Raw genomic sequence first — 9603 nt, forward strand, 5'->3', positions numbered from 1 at the left:
TTAAAAGAGGAAAAAAAAGTGAAAAAGCCAACGGCACGCAGTGTTCCTAAGTGGTCTCCCTCCCAAGTACTGACTGCGCTCGACGCTGCTTAACTTCGGTGATCGGACGAGAACCGGTGTTTTCAGCGTGATATGGCCGTTGCCGAGAGTGCTATTTAATAATTCGAATTTAAATTAAGTGAGACAAATTAACCTTCATCTTTTTAAAACAATAACAAAAAGAAAATATGTTGGCTTTTTTCATATCTATTGGAATTTAAAAGAGGAATAAAAAGTGAAAAAGCCAACGGCACGCAGTGTTCCTAAGTGGTCTCCCTCCCAAGTACTGACTGCGCTCGACGCTGCTTAACTTCGGTGATCCGAAGAGAACCGGTGTTTTCAGCGTGATATGGCCGTTGCCGAGAGTGCTAGATAATAATTCGAATTTAAATTAAGTGAGACAAATTGACCTTCATCTTTTTAATACAATAACAAAAAGAAAATATGTTTGCTTTTTTCATATCTATAGGAATTTAAAAGAGGAAAAAAATAGTGAAAAAGCCAACGGCACGCAGTGTTCCTAAGTGGTCTCCCTCCCAAGTACTGACTGCGCTCGACGCTGCTTAACTTCGGTGATCGGACGAGAACCGGTGTTTTCAGCGTGATATGGCCGTTGCCGAGAGTGCTAGATAATAATTCGAATTTAAATTAAGTGAGACAAATTAACCATCATCTTTTTAAAACAATAACAAAAAGAAAATATGTTTGCTTTTTTCATATCTATTGGAATTTAAAAGAGGAAAAAAAAGTGAAAAAGCCAACGGCACGCAGTGTTCCTAAGTGGTCTCCCTCCCAAGTACTGACTGCGCTCGACCCTTCTTAACTTCGGTGATCGGACGAGAACCGGTGTTTTCAGCGTGATATTGCCGTTGCCGAGAGTGCTAGATAATAATTCGAATTTAAATTAAGTGAGACAAATTAACCATCATCTTTTTAAAACAATAACAAAAAGAAAATATGTTTGCTTTTTTCATATCTATTGGAATTTAAAAGAGGAAAAAAAAGTGAAAAAGCCAACGGCACGCAGTGTTCCTAAGTGGTCTCCCTCCCAAGTACTGACTGCGCTCGACGCTTCTTAACTTCGGTGATCGGACGAGAACCGGTGTTTTCAGCGTGATATGGCCGTTGCCGAGAGTGCTAGATAATAATTCGAATTTAAATTAAGTGAGACAAATTAACCATCATCTTTTTAAAACAATAACAAAAAGAAAATATGTTTGCTTTTTTCATATCTATTGGAATTTAAAAGAGGAAAAAAAAGTGAAAAAGCCAACGGCACGCAGTGTTCCTAAGTGGTCTCCCTCCCAAGTACTGACTGCGCTCGACGCTTCTTAACTTCGGTGATCGGACGAGAACCGGTGTTTTCAGCGTGATATGGCCGTTGCCGAGAGTGCTAGATAATAATTCGAATTTAAATTAAGTGAGACAAATTAACCATCATCTTTTTAAAACAATAACAAAAAGAAAATATGTTTGCTTTTTTCATATCTATTGGAATTTAAAAGAGGAAAAAAAAGTGAAAAAGCCAACGGCACGCAGTGTTCCTAAGTGGTCTCCCTCCCAAGTACTGACTGCGCTCGACGCTGCTTAACTTCGGTGATCGGACGAGAACCGGTGTTTTCAGCGTGATATGGCCGTTGCCGCGAGTGCTAGATAATAATTCGAATTTAAATTAAGTGAGACAAATTAACCTTCATCTTTTTAAAACAATAACAAAAAGAAAATATGTTGGCTTTTTTCATATCTATTGGAATTTAAAAGAGGAAAAAAAAGTGAAAAAGCCAACGGCACGCAGTGTTCCTAAGTGGTCTCCCTCCCAAGTACTGACTGCGCTCGACGCTGCTTAACTTCGGTGATCCGACGAGAACCGGTGTTTTCAGCGTGATATGGCCGTTGCTGAGAGTGCTAGATAATAATTCGAATTTAAATTAAGTGAGACAAATTAACCTTCATCTTTTTAAAACAATAACAAAAAGAAAATATGTTGGCTTTTTTCATATCTATAGGATTTTAAAAGAGGAAAAAAAAGTGAAAAAGCCAACTGCACGCAGTGTTCCTAAGTGGTCTCCCTCCCAAGTACTGACTGCGCTCGACGCTTCTTAACTTCGGTGATCGGACGAGAACCGGTGTTTTCAGCGTGATATGGCCGTTGCCGAGAGTGCTAGATAATAATTCGAATTTAAATTAAGTGAGACAAATTAACCATCATCTTTTTAAAACAATAACAAAAAGAAAATATGTTTGCTTTTTTCATATCTATTGGAATTTAAAAGAGAAAAAAAGTGAAAAAGCCAACGGCACGCAGTGTTCCTAAGTGGTCTCCCTCCCAAGTACTGACTGCGCTCGACGCTTCTTAACTTCGGTGATCGGACGAGAACCGGTGTTTTCAGCGTGATATGGCCGTTGCCGAGAGTGCTAGATAATAATTCGAATTTAAATTAAGTGAGACAAATTAACCATCATCTTTTTAAAACAATAACAAAAAGAAAATATGTTTGCTTTTTTCATATCTATTGGAATTTAAAAGAGGAAAAAAAAGTGAAAAAGCCAACGGCACGCAGTGTTCCTAAGTGGTCTCCCTCCCAAGTACTGACTGCGCTCGACGCTGCTTAACTTCGGTGATCGGACGAGAACCGGTGTTTTCAGCGTGATATGGCCGTTGCCGCGAGTGCTAGATAATAATTCGAATTTAAATTAAGTGAGACAAATTAACCTTCATCTTTTTAAAACAATAACAAAAAGAAAATATGTTGGCTTTTTTCATATCTATTGGAATTTAAAAGAGGAAAAAAAAGTGAAAAAGCCAACGGCACGCAGTGTTCCTAAGTGGTCTCCCTCCCAAGTACTGACTGCGCTCGACGCTGCTTAACTTCGGTGATCCGACGAGAACCGGTGTTTTCAGCGTGATATGGCCGTTGCTGAGAGTGCTAGATAATAATTCGAATTTAAATTAAGTGAGACAAATTAACCTTCATCTTTTTAAAACAATAACAAAAAGAAAATATGTTGGCTTTTTTCATATCTATTGGAATTTAAAAGAGGAAAAAAAAGTGAAAAAGCCAACGGCACGCAGTGTTCCTAAGTGTTCTCCCTCCCAAGTACTGACTGCGCTCGACGCTGCTTAACTTCGGTGATCCGACGAGAACCGGTTTTTTCAGCGTGATATGGCCGTTGCCGAGAGTGCTAGATAATAATTCGAATTTAAATTAAGTGAGACAAATTGACCTTCATCTTTTTAATACAATAACAAAAAGAAAATATGTTTGCTTTTTTCATATCTATAGGAATTTAAAAGAGGAAAAAAATAGTGAAAAAGCCAACGGCACACAGTGTTCCTAAGTGGTCTCCCTCCCAAGTACTGACTGCGCTCGACGCTGCTTAACTTCGGTGCTCGGACGGAACCGGTGTTTTCAGCGTGGTATGGCCGTTGCCGAGAGTGCTATTTAATAATTCGAATTTAAATGAAGTGAGACAAATTAACCTTCATCTTTTTAAAACAATAGCAAAAAGAAAATATGTTGGCTTTTTTCATATCTATTGGAATTTAAAAGAGGAAAAAAAAGTGAAAAAGCCAACGGCACGCAGTGTTCCTAAGTGGTCTCCCTCCCAAGTACTGACTGCGCTCGACGCTGCTTAACTTCGGTGATCCGACGAGAACCGGTGTTTTCAGCGTGATATGGCCGTTGCCGAGAGTGCTAGATAATAATTCGAATTTAAATTAAGTGAGACAAATTAACCATCATCTTTTTAAAACAATAACAAAAAGAAAATATGTTTGCTTTTTTCATATCTATTGGAATTTAAAAGAGAAAAAAAGTGAAAAAGCCAACGGCACGCAGTGTTCCTAAGTGGTCTCCCTCCCAAGTACTGACTGCGCTCGACGCTTCTTAACTTCGGTGATCGGACGAGAACTGGTGTTTTCAGCGTGATATGGCCGTTGCCGAGAGTGCTAGATAATAATTCGAATTTAAATTAAGTGAGACAAATTAACCATCATCTTTTTAAAACAATAACAAAAAGAAAATATGTTTGCTTTTTTCATATCTATTGGAATTTAAAAGAGGAAAAAAAAGTGAAAAAGCCAACGGCACGCAGTGTTCCTAAGTGGTCTCCCTCCCAAATACTGACTGCGCTCGACGCTGCTTAACTTCGGTGATCGGACGAGAACCGGTGTTTTCAGCGTGATATGGCCGTTGCCGCGAGTGCTAGATAATAATTCGAATTTAAATTAAGTGAGACAAATTAACCTTCATCTTTTTAAAACAATAACAAAAAGAAAATATGTTTGCTTTTTTCATATCTATTGGAATTTAAAAGAGAAAAAAAGTGAAAAAGCCAACGGCACGCAGTGTTCCTAAGTGGTCTCCCTCCCAAGTACTGACTGCGCTCGACGCTTCTTAACTTCGGTGATCGGACGAGAACCGGTGTTTTCAGCGTGATATGGCCGTTGCCGAGAGTGCTAGATAATAATTCGAATTTAAATTAAGTGAGACAAATTAACCATCATCTTTTTAAAACAATAACAAAAAGAAAATATGTTTGCTTTTTTCATATCTATTGGAATTTAAAAGAGGAAAAAAAAGTGAAAAAGCCAACGGCACGCAGTGTTCCTAAGTGGTCTCCCTCCCAAGTACTGACTGCGCTCGACGCTGCTTAACTTCGGTGATCGGACGAGAACCGGTGTTTTCAGCGTGATATGGCCGTTGCCGCGAGTGCTAGATAATAATTCGAATTTAAATTAAGTGAGACAAATTAACCTTCATCTTTTTAAAACAATAACAAAAAGAAAATATGTTGGCTTTTTTCATATCTATTGGAATTTAAAAGAGGAAAAAAAAGTGAAAAAGCCAACGGCACGCAGTGTTCCTAAGTGGTCTCCCTCCCAAGTACTGACTGCGCTCGACGCTGCTTAACTTCGGTGATCCGACGAGAACCGGTGTTTTCAGCGTGATATGGCCGTTGCTGAGAGTGCTAGATAATAATTCGAATTTAAATTAAGTGAGACAAATTAACCTTCATCTTTTTAAAACAATAACAAAAAGAAAATATGTTGGCTTTTTTCATATCTATTGGAATTTAAAAGAGGAAAAAAAGTGAAAAAGCCAACGGCACGCAGTGTTCCTAAGTGGTCTCCCTCCCAAGTACTGACTGCGCTCGACGCTGCTTAACTTCGGTGATCCGACGAGAACCGGTGTTTTCAGCGTGATATGGCCGTTGCCGAGAGTGCTAGATAATAATTCGAATTTAAATTAAGTGAGACAAATTGACCTTCATCTTTTTAAAACAATAACAAAAAGAAAATATGTTTGCTTTTTTCATATCTATAGGAATTTAAAAGAGGAAAAAAAAGTGAAAAAGCCAACTGCACGCAGTGTTCCTAAGTGGTCTCCCTCCCAAGTACTGACTGCGCTCGACGCTTCTTAACTTCGGTGATCGGACGAGAACCGGTGTTTTCAGCGTGATATGGCCGTTGCCGAGAGTGCTAGATAATAATTCGAATTTAAATTAAGTGAGACAAATTAACCATCATCTTTTTAAAACAATAACAAAAAGAAAATATGTTTGCTTTTTTCATATCTATTGGAATTTAAAAGAGAAAAAAAGTGAAAAAGCCAACGGCACGCAGTGTTCCTAAGAGGTCTCCCTTCCAAGTACTGACTGCGCTCGACGCTGCTTAACTTCGGTGATCCGACGAGAACCGGTGTTTTCAGCGTGATATGGCCGTTGCCGAGAGTGCTAGATAATAATTCGAATTTAAATTAAGTGAGACAAATTGACCTTCATCTTTTTAATACAATAACAAAAAGAAAATATGTTTGCTTTTTTCATATCTATAGGAATTTAAAAGAGGAAAAAAATAGTGAAAAAGCCAACGGCACACAGTGTTCCTAAGTGGTCTCCCTCCCAAGTACTGACTGCGCTCGACGCTGCTTAACTTCGGTGCTCGGACGGAACCGGTGTTTTCAGCGTGGTATGGCCGTTGCCGAGAGTGCTATTTAATAATTCGAATTTAAATGAAGTGAGACAAATTAACCTTCATCTTTTTAAAACAATAGCAAAAAGAAAATATGTTGGCTTTTTTCATATCTATTGGAATTTAAAAGAGGAAAAAAAAGTGAAAAAGCCAACGGCACGCAGTGTTCCTAAGTGGTCTCCCTCCCAAGTACTGACTGCGCTCGACGCTGCTTAACTTCGGTGATCCGACGAGAACCGGTGTTTTCAGCGTGATATGGCCGTTGCCGAGAGTGCTAGATAATAATTCGAATTTAAATTAAGTGAGACAAATTAACCATCATCTTTTTAAAACAATAACAAAAAGAAAATATGTTTGCTTTTTTCATATCTATTGGAATTTAAAAGAGAAAAAAAGTGAAAAAGCCAACGGCACGCAGTGTTCCTAAGTGGTCTCCCTCCCAAGTACTGACTGCGCTCGACGCTTCTTAACTTCGGTGATCGGACGAGAACTGGTGTTTTCAGCGTGATATGGCCGTTGCCGAGAGTGCTAGATAATAATTCGAATTTAAATTAAGTGAGACAAATTAACCATCATCTTTTTAAAACAATAACAAAAAGAAAATATGTTTGCTTTTTTCATATCTATTGGAATTTAAAAGAGGAAAAAAAAGTGAAAAAGCCAACGGCACGCAGTGTTCCTAAGTGGTCTCCCTCCCAAATACTGACTGCGCTCGACGCTGCTTAACTTCGGTGATCGGACGAGAACCGGTGTTTTCAGCGTGATATGGCCGTTGCCGCGAGTGCTAGATAATAATTCGAATTTAAATTAAGTGAGACAAATTAACCTTCATCTTTTTAAAACAATAACAAAAAGAAAATATGTTTGCTTTTTTCATATCTATTGGAATTTAAAAGAGAAAAAAAGTGAAAAAGCCAACGGCACGCAGTGTTCCTAAGTGGTCTCCCTCCCAAGTACTGACTGCGCTCGACGCTTCTTAACTTCGGTGATCGGACGAGAACCGGTGTTTTCAGCGTGATATGGCCGTTGCCGAGAGTGCTAGATAATAATTCGAATTTAAATTAAGTGAGACAAATTAACCATCATCTTTTTAAAACAATAACAAAAAGAAAATATGTTTGCTTTTTTCATATCTATTGGAATTTAAAAGAGGAAAAAAAAGTGAAAAAGCCAACGGCACGCAGTGTTCCTAAGTGGTCTCCCTCCCAAGTACTGACTGCGCTCGACGCTGCTTAACTTCGGTGATCGGACGAGAACCGGTGTTTTCAGCGTGATATGGCCGTTGCCGCGAGTGCTAGATAATAATTCGAATTTAAATTAAGTGAGACAAATTAACCTTCATCTTTTTAAAACAATAACAAAAAGAAAATATGTTGGCTTTTTTCATATCTATTGGAATTTAAAAGAGGAAAAAAAAGTGAAAAAGCCAACGGCACGCAGTGTTCCTAAGTGGTCTCCCTCCCAAGTACTGACTGCGCTCGACGCTGCTTAACTTCGGTGATCCGACGAGAACCGGTGTTTTCAGCGTGATATGGCCGTTGCTGAGAGTGCTAGATAATAATTCGAATTTAAATTAAGTGAGACAAATTAACCTTCATCTTTTTAAAACAATAACAAAAAGAAAATATGTTGGCTTTTTTCATATCTATTGGAATTTAAAAGAGGAAAAAAAGTGAAAAAGCCAACGGCACGCAGTGTTCCTAAGTGGTCTCCCTCCCAAGTACTGACTGCGCTCGACGCTGCTTAACTTCGGTGATCCGACGAGAACCGGTGTTTTCAGCGTGATATGGCCGTTGCCGAGAGTGCTAGATAATAATTCGAATTTAAATTAAGTGAGACAAATTGACCTTCATCTTTTTAAAACAATAACAAAAAGAAAATATGTTTGCTTTTTTCATATCTATAGGAATTTAAAAGAGGAAAAAAAAGTGAAAAAGCCAACTGCACGCAGTGTTCCTAAGTGGTCTCCCTCCCAAGTACTGACTGCGCTCGACGCTTCTTAACTTCGGTGATCGGACGAGAACCGGTGTTTTCAGCGTGATATGGCCGTTGCCGAGAGTGCTAGATAATAATTCGAATTTAAATTAAGTGAGACAAATTAACCATCATCTTTTTAAAACAATAACAAAAAGAAAATATGTTTGCTTTTTTCATATCTATTGGAATTTAAAAGAGAAAAAAAGTGAAAAAGCCAACGGCACGCAGTGTTCCTAAGAGGTCTCCCTTCCAAGTACTGACTGCGCTCGACGCTGCTTAACTTCGGTGATCCGACGAGAACCGGTGTTTTCAGCGTGATATGGCCGTTGCCGAGAGTGCTAGATAATAATTCGAATTTAAATTAAGTGAGACAAATTGACCTTCATCTTTTTAATACAATAACAAAAAGAAAATATGTTTGCTTTTTTCATATCTATAGGAATTTAAAAGAGGAAAAAAATAGTGAAAAAGCCAACGGCACACAGTGTTCCTAAGTGGTCTCCCTCCCAAGTACTGACTGCGCTCGACGCTGCTTAACTTCGGTGCTCGGACGGAACCGGTGTTTTCAGCGTGGTATGGCCGTTGCCGAGAGTGCTATTTAATAATTCGAATTTAAATGAAGTGAGACAAATTAACCTTCATCTTTTTAAAACAATAGCAAAAAGAAAATATGTTGGCTTTTTTCATATCTATTGGAATTTAAAAGAGGAAAAAAAAGTGAAAAAGCCAACGGCACGCAGTGTTCCTAAGTGGTCTCCCTCCCAAGTACTGACTGCGCTCGACGCTGCTTAACTTCGGTGATCCGACGAGAACCGGTGTTTTCAGCGTGATATGGCCGTTGCCGAGAGTGCTAGATAATAATTCGAATTTAAATTAAGTGAGACAAAATAACCATCATCTTTTTAAAACAATAACAAAAAGAAAATATGTTTGCTTTTTTCATATCTATTGGAATTTAAAAGAGAAAAAAAGTGAAAAAGCCAACGGCACGCAGTGTTCCTAAGTGGTCTCCCTCCCAAGTACTGACTGCGCTCGACGCTTCTTAACTTCGGTGATCGGACGAGAACCGGTGTTTTCAGCGTGATATGGCCGTTGCCGAGAGTGCTAGATAATAATTCGAATTTAAATTAAGTGAGACAAATTAACCATCATCTTTTTAAAACAATAACAAAAAGAAAATATGTTTGCTTTTTTCATATCTATTGGAATTTAAAAGAGGAAAAGAAAGTGAAAAAGCCAACGGCACGCAGTGTTCCTAAGTGGTCTCCCTCCCAAATACTGACTGCGCTCGACGCTGCTTAACTTCGGTGATCGGACGAGAACCGGTGTTTTCAGCGTGATATGGCCGTTGCCGCGAGTGCTAGATAATAATTCGAATTTAAATTAAGTGAGACAAATTAACCTTCATCTTTTTAAAACAATAACAAAAAGAAAATATGTTGGCTTTTTTCATATCTATTGGAATTTAAAAGAGGAAAAAAATGAAAAAGCCAACCGCACGCAGTGTTCCTAAGTGGTCTCCCTCCCAAGTACTGACTGCGCTCGACGCTGCTTAACTTCGGTGATCCGACGAGAACCGGTGTTTTCAGCGTGATATGGCCGTTGCTGAGAGT

The 9603-nt window shown here is 38.9% G+C and overlaps 23 non-coding genes and 15 pseudogenes across 23 annotated transcripts; all 38 read right to left on the reverse strand.

Annotated features, from left to right (window-relative positions):
* Window positions 1-25: 25 nt before the first annotated feature.
* LOC149660277 (5S ribosomal RNA) lies at window positions 26-144 on the reverse strand. Its single transcript, XR_016369409.1, has one exon. It is a non-coding gene; the product is annotated as a 5S ribosomal RNA (ribosomal RNA).
* Window positions 145-281: 137 nt separating this feature from the next.
* Window positions 282-400, reverse strand: LOC149660278 (5S ribosomal RNA). The gene has a single exon (XR_016369752.1). It is a non-coding gene; the product is annotated as a 5S ribosomal RNA (ribosomal RNA).
* Window positions 401-538: 138 nt separating this feature from the next.
* Window positions 539-657, reverse strand: LOC149660279 (5S ribosomal RNA). The gene has a single exon (XR_016369413.1). It is a non-coding gene; the product is annotated as a 5S ribosomal RNA (ribosomal RNA).
* Window positions 658-794: 137 nt separating this feature from the next.
* On the reverse strand, window positions 795-913 carry LOC149660280 (5S ribosomal RNA; annotated as a pseudogene).
* Window positions 914-1050: 137 nt separating this feature from the next.
* LOC149660281 (5S ribosomal RNA) lies at window positions 1051-1169 on the reverse strand. The gene has a single exon (XR_016369145.1). It is a non-coding gene; the product is annotated as a 5S ribosomal RNA (ribosomal RNA).
* Window positions 1170-1306: 137 nt separating this feature from the next.
* On the reverse strand, window positions 1307-1425 carry LOC149660282 (5S ribosomal RNA). The gene has a single exon (XR_016369146.1). It is a non-coding gene; the product is annotated as a 5S ribosomal RNA (ribosomal RNA).
* Window positions 1426-1562: 137 nt separating this feature from the next.
* On the reverse strand, window positions 1563-1681 carry LOC149660283 (5S ribosomal RNA). Its single transcript, XR_016369414.1, has one exon. It is a non-coding gene; the product is annotated as a 5S ribosomal RNA (ribosomal RNA).
* A 137-nt stretch (window positions 1682-1818) lies between these two features.
* Window positions 1819-1937, reverse strand: LOC149660284 (5S ribosomal RNA; annotated as a pseudogene).
* Window positions 1938-2074: 137 nt separating this feature from the next.
* LOC149660285 (5S ribosomal RNA) lies at window positions 2075-2193 on the reverse strand (annotated as a pseudogene).
* Window positions 2194-2328: 135 nt separating this feature from the next.
* LOC149660286 (5S ribosomal RNA) lies at window positions 2329-2447 on the reverse strand. Its single transcript, XR_016369148.1, has one exon. It is a non-coding gene; the product is annotated as a 5S ribosomal RNA (ribosomal RNA).
* A 137-nt stretch (window positions 2448-2584) lies between these two features.
* Window positions 2585-2703, reverse strand: LOC149660287 (5S ribosomal RNA). The gene has a single exon (XR_016369417.1). It is a non-coding gene; the product is annotated as a 5S ribosomal RNA (ribosomal RNA).
* A 137-nt stretch (window positions 2704-2840) lies between these two features.
* On the reverse strand, window positions 2841-2959 carry LOC149660288 (5S ribosomal RNA; annotated as a pseudogene).
* A 137-nt stretch (window positions 2960-3096) lies between these two features.
* Window positions 3097-3215, reverse strand: LOC149660289 (5S ribosomal RNA; annotated as a pseudogene).
* Window positions 3216-3353: 138 nt separating this feature from the next.
* On the reverse strand, window positions 3354-3471 carry LOC149660290 (5S ribosomal RNA; annotated as a pseudogene).
* A 137-nt stretch (window positions 3472-3608) lies between these two features.
* Window positions 3609-3727, reverse strand: LOC149660291 (5S ribosomal RNA). Its single transcript, XR_016369619.1, has one exon. It is a non-coding gene; the product is annotated as a 5S ribosomal RNA (ribosomal RNA).
* A 135-nt stretch (window positions 3728-3862) lies between these two features.
* Window positions 3863-3981, reverse strand: LOC149660292 (5S ribosomal RNA; annotated as a pseudogene).
* Window positions 3982-4118: 137 nt separating this feature from the next.
* LOC149660293 (5S ribosomal RNA) lies at window positions 4119-4237 on the reverse strand. The gene has a single exon (XR_016369550.1). It is a non-coding gene; the product is annotated as a 5S ribosomal RNA (ribosomal RNA).
* Window positions 4238-4372: 135 nt separating this feature from the next.
* Window positions 4373-4491, reverse strand: LOC149660294 (5S ribosomal RNA). Its single transcript, XR_016369150.1, has one exon. It is a non-coding gene; the product is annotated as a 5S ribosomal RNA (ribosomal RNA).
* Window positions 4492-4628: 137 nt separating this feature from the next.
* LOC149660295 (5S ribosomal RNA) lies at window positions 4629-4747 on the reverse strand. The gene has a single exon (XR_016369418.1). It is a non-coding gene; the product is annotated as a 5S ribosomal RNA (ribosomal RNA).
* Window positions 4748-4884: 137 nt separating this feature from the next.
* Window positions 4885-5003, reverse strand: LOC149660296 (5S ribosomal RNA; annotated as a pseudogene).
* A 136-nt stretch (window positions 5004-5139) lies between these two features.
* LOC149660297 (5S ribosomal RNA) lies at window positions 5140-5258 on the reverse strand. The gene has a single exon (XR_016369620.1). It is a non-coding gene; the product is annotated as a 5S ribosomal RNA (ribosomal RNA).
* A 137-nt stretch (window positions 5259-5395) lies between these two features.
* On the reverse strand, window positions 5396-5514 carry LOC149660298 (5S ribosomal RNA; annotated as a pseudogene).
* A 135-nt stretch (window positions 5515-5649) lies between these two features.
* LOC149660299 (5S ribosomal RNA) lies at window positions 5650-5768 on the reverse strand. The gene has a single exon (XR_016369664.1). It is a non-coding gene; the product is annotated as a 5S ribosomal RNA (ribosomal RNA).
* A 138-nt stretch (window positions 5769-5906) lies between these two features.
* Window positions 5907-6024, reverse strand: LOC149660300 (5S ribosomal RNA; annotated as a pseudogene).
* Window positions 6025-6161: 137 nt separating this feature from the next.
* LOC149660301 (5S ribosomal RNA) lies at window positions 6162-6280 on the reverse strand. The gene has a single exon (XR_016369622.1). It is a non-coding gene; the product is annotated as a 5S ribosomal RNA (ribosomal RNA).
* Window positions 6281-6415: 135 nt separating this feature from the next.
* LOC149660302 (5S ribosomal RNA) lies at window positions 6416-6534 on the reverse strand (annotated as a pseudogene).
* Window positions 6535-6671: 137 nt separating this feature from the next.
* LOC149660303 (5S ribosomal RNA) lies at window positions 6672-6790 on the reverse strand. The gene has a single exon (XR_016369551.1). It is a non-coding gene; the product is annotated as a 5S ribosomal RNA (ribosomal RNA).
* Window positions 6791-6925: 135 nt separating this feature from the next.
* LOC149660304 (5S ribosomal RNA) lies at window positions 6926-7044 on the reverse strand. Its single transcript, XR_016369151.1, has one exon. It is a non-coding gene; the product is annotated as a 5S ribosomal RNA (ribosomal RNA).
* A 137-nt stretch (window positions 7045-7181) lies between these two features.
* Window positions 7182-7300, reverse strand: LOC149660305 (5S ribosomal RNA). Its single transcript, XR_016369420.1, has one exon. It is a non-coding gene; the product is annotated as a 5S ribosomal RNA (ribosomal RNA).
* Window positions 7301-7437: 137 nt separating this feature from the next.
* LOC149660306 (5S ribosomal RNA) lies at window positions 7438-7556 on the reverse strand (annotated as a pseudogene).
* Window positions 7557-7692: 136 nt separating this feature from the next.
* LOC149660307 (5S ribosomal RNA) lies at window positions 7693-7811 on the reverse strand. Its single transcript, XR_016369623.1, has one exon. It is a non-coding gene; the product is annotated as a 5S ribosomal RNA (ribosomal RNA).
* A 137-nt stretch (window positions 7812-7948) lies between these two features.
* Window positions 7949-8067, reverse strand: LOC149660308 (5S ribosomal RNA; annotated as a pseudogene).
* Window positions 8068-8202: 135 nt separating this feature from the next.
* LOC149660309 (5S ribosomal RNA) lies at window positions 8203-8321 on the reverse strand. The gene has a single exon (XR_016369665.1). It is a non-coding gene; the product is annotated as a 5S ribosomal RNA (ribosomal RNA).
* A 138-nt stretch (window positions 8322-8459) lies between these two features.
* Window positions 8460-8577, reverse strand: LOC149660310 (5S ribosomal RNA; annotated as a pseudogene).
* Window positions 8578-8714: 137 nt separating this feature from the next.
* LOC149660311 (5S ribosomal RNA) lies at window positions 8715-8833 on the reverse strand. Its single transcript, XR_016369624.1, has one exon. It is a non-coding gene; the product is annotated as a 5S ribosomal RNA (ribosomal RNA).
* A 135-nt stretch (window positions 8834-8968) lies between these two features.
* LOC149660312 (5S ribosomal RNA) lies at window positions 8969-9087 on the reverse strand. The gene has a single exon (XR_016369152.1). It is a non-coding gene; the product is annotated as a 5S ribosomal RNA (ribosomal RNA).
* A 137-nt stretch (window positions 9088-9224) lies between these two features.
* Window positions 9225-9343, reverse strand: LOC149660313 (5S ribosomal RNA). The gene has a single exon (XR_016369552.1). It is a non-coding gene; the product is annotated as a 5S ribosomal RNA (ribosomal RNA).
* A 135-nt stretch (window positions 9344-9478) lies between these two features.
* Window positions 9479-9597, reverse strand: LOC149660314 (5S ribosomal RNA; annotated as a pseudogene).
* Between the last annotated feature and the right edge of the window lie 6 nt (window positions 9598-9603).

Source organism: Phalangium opilio, unplaced genomic scaffold (assembly GCF_054372755.1).
Source record: "Phalangium opilio isolate 3A_F unplaced genomic scaffold, DU_Popi_V2 ptg000070l_1, whole genome shotgun sequence".
Lineage (NCBI taxonomy): Eukaryota > Metazoa > Arthropoda > Arachnida > Opiliones > Phalangiidae > Phalangium > Phalangium opilio.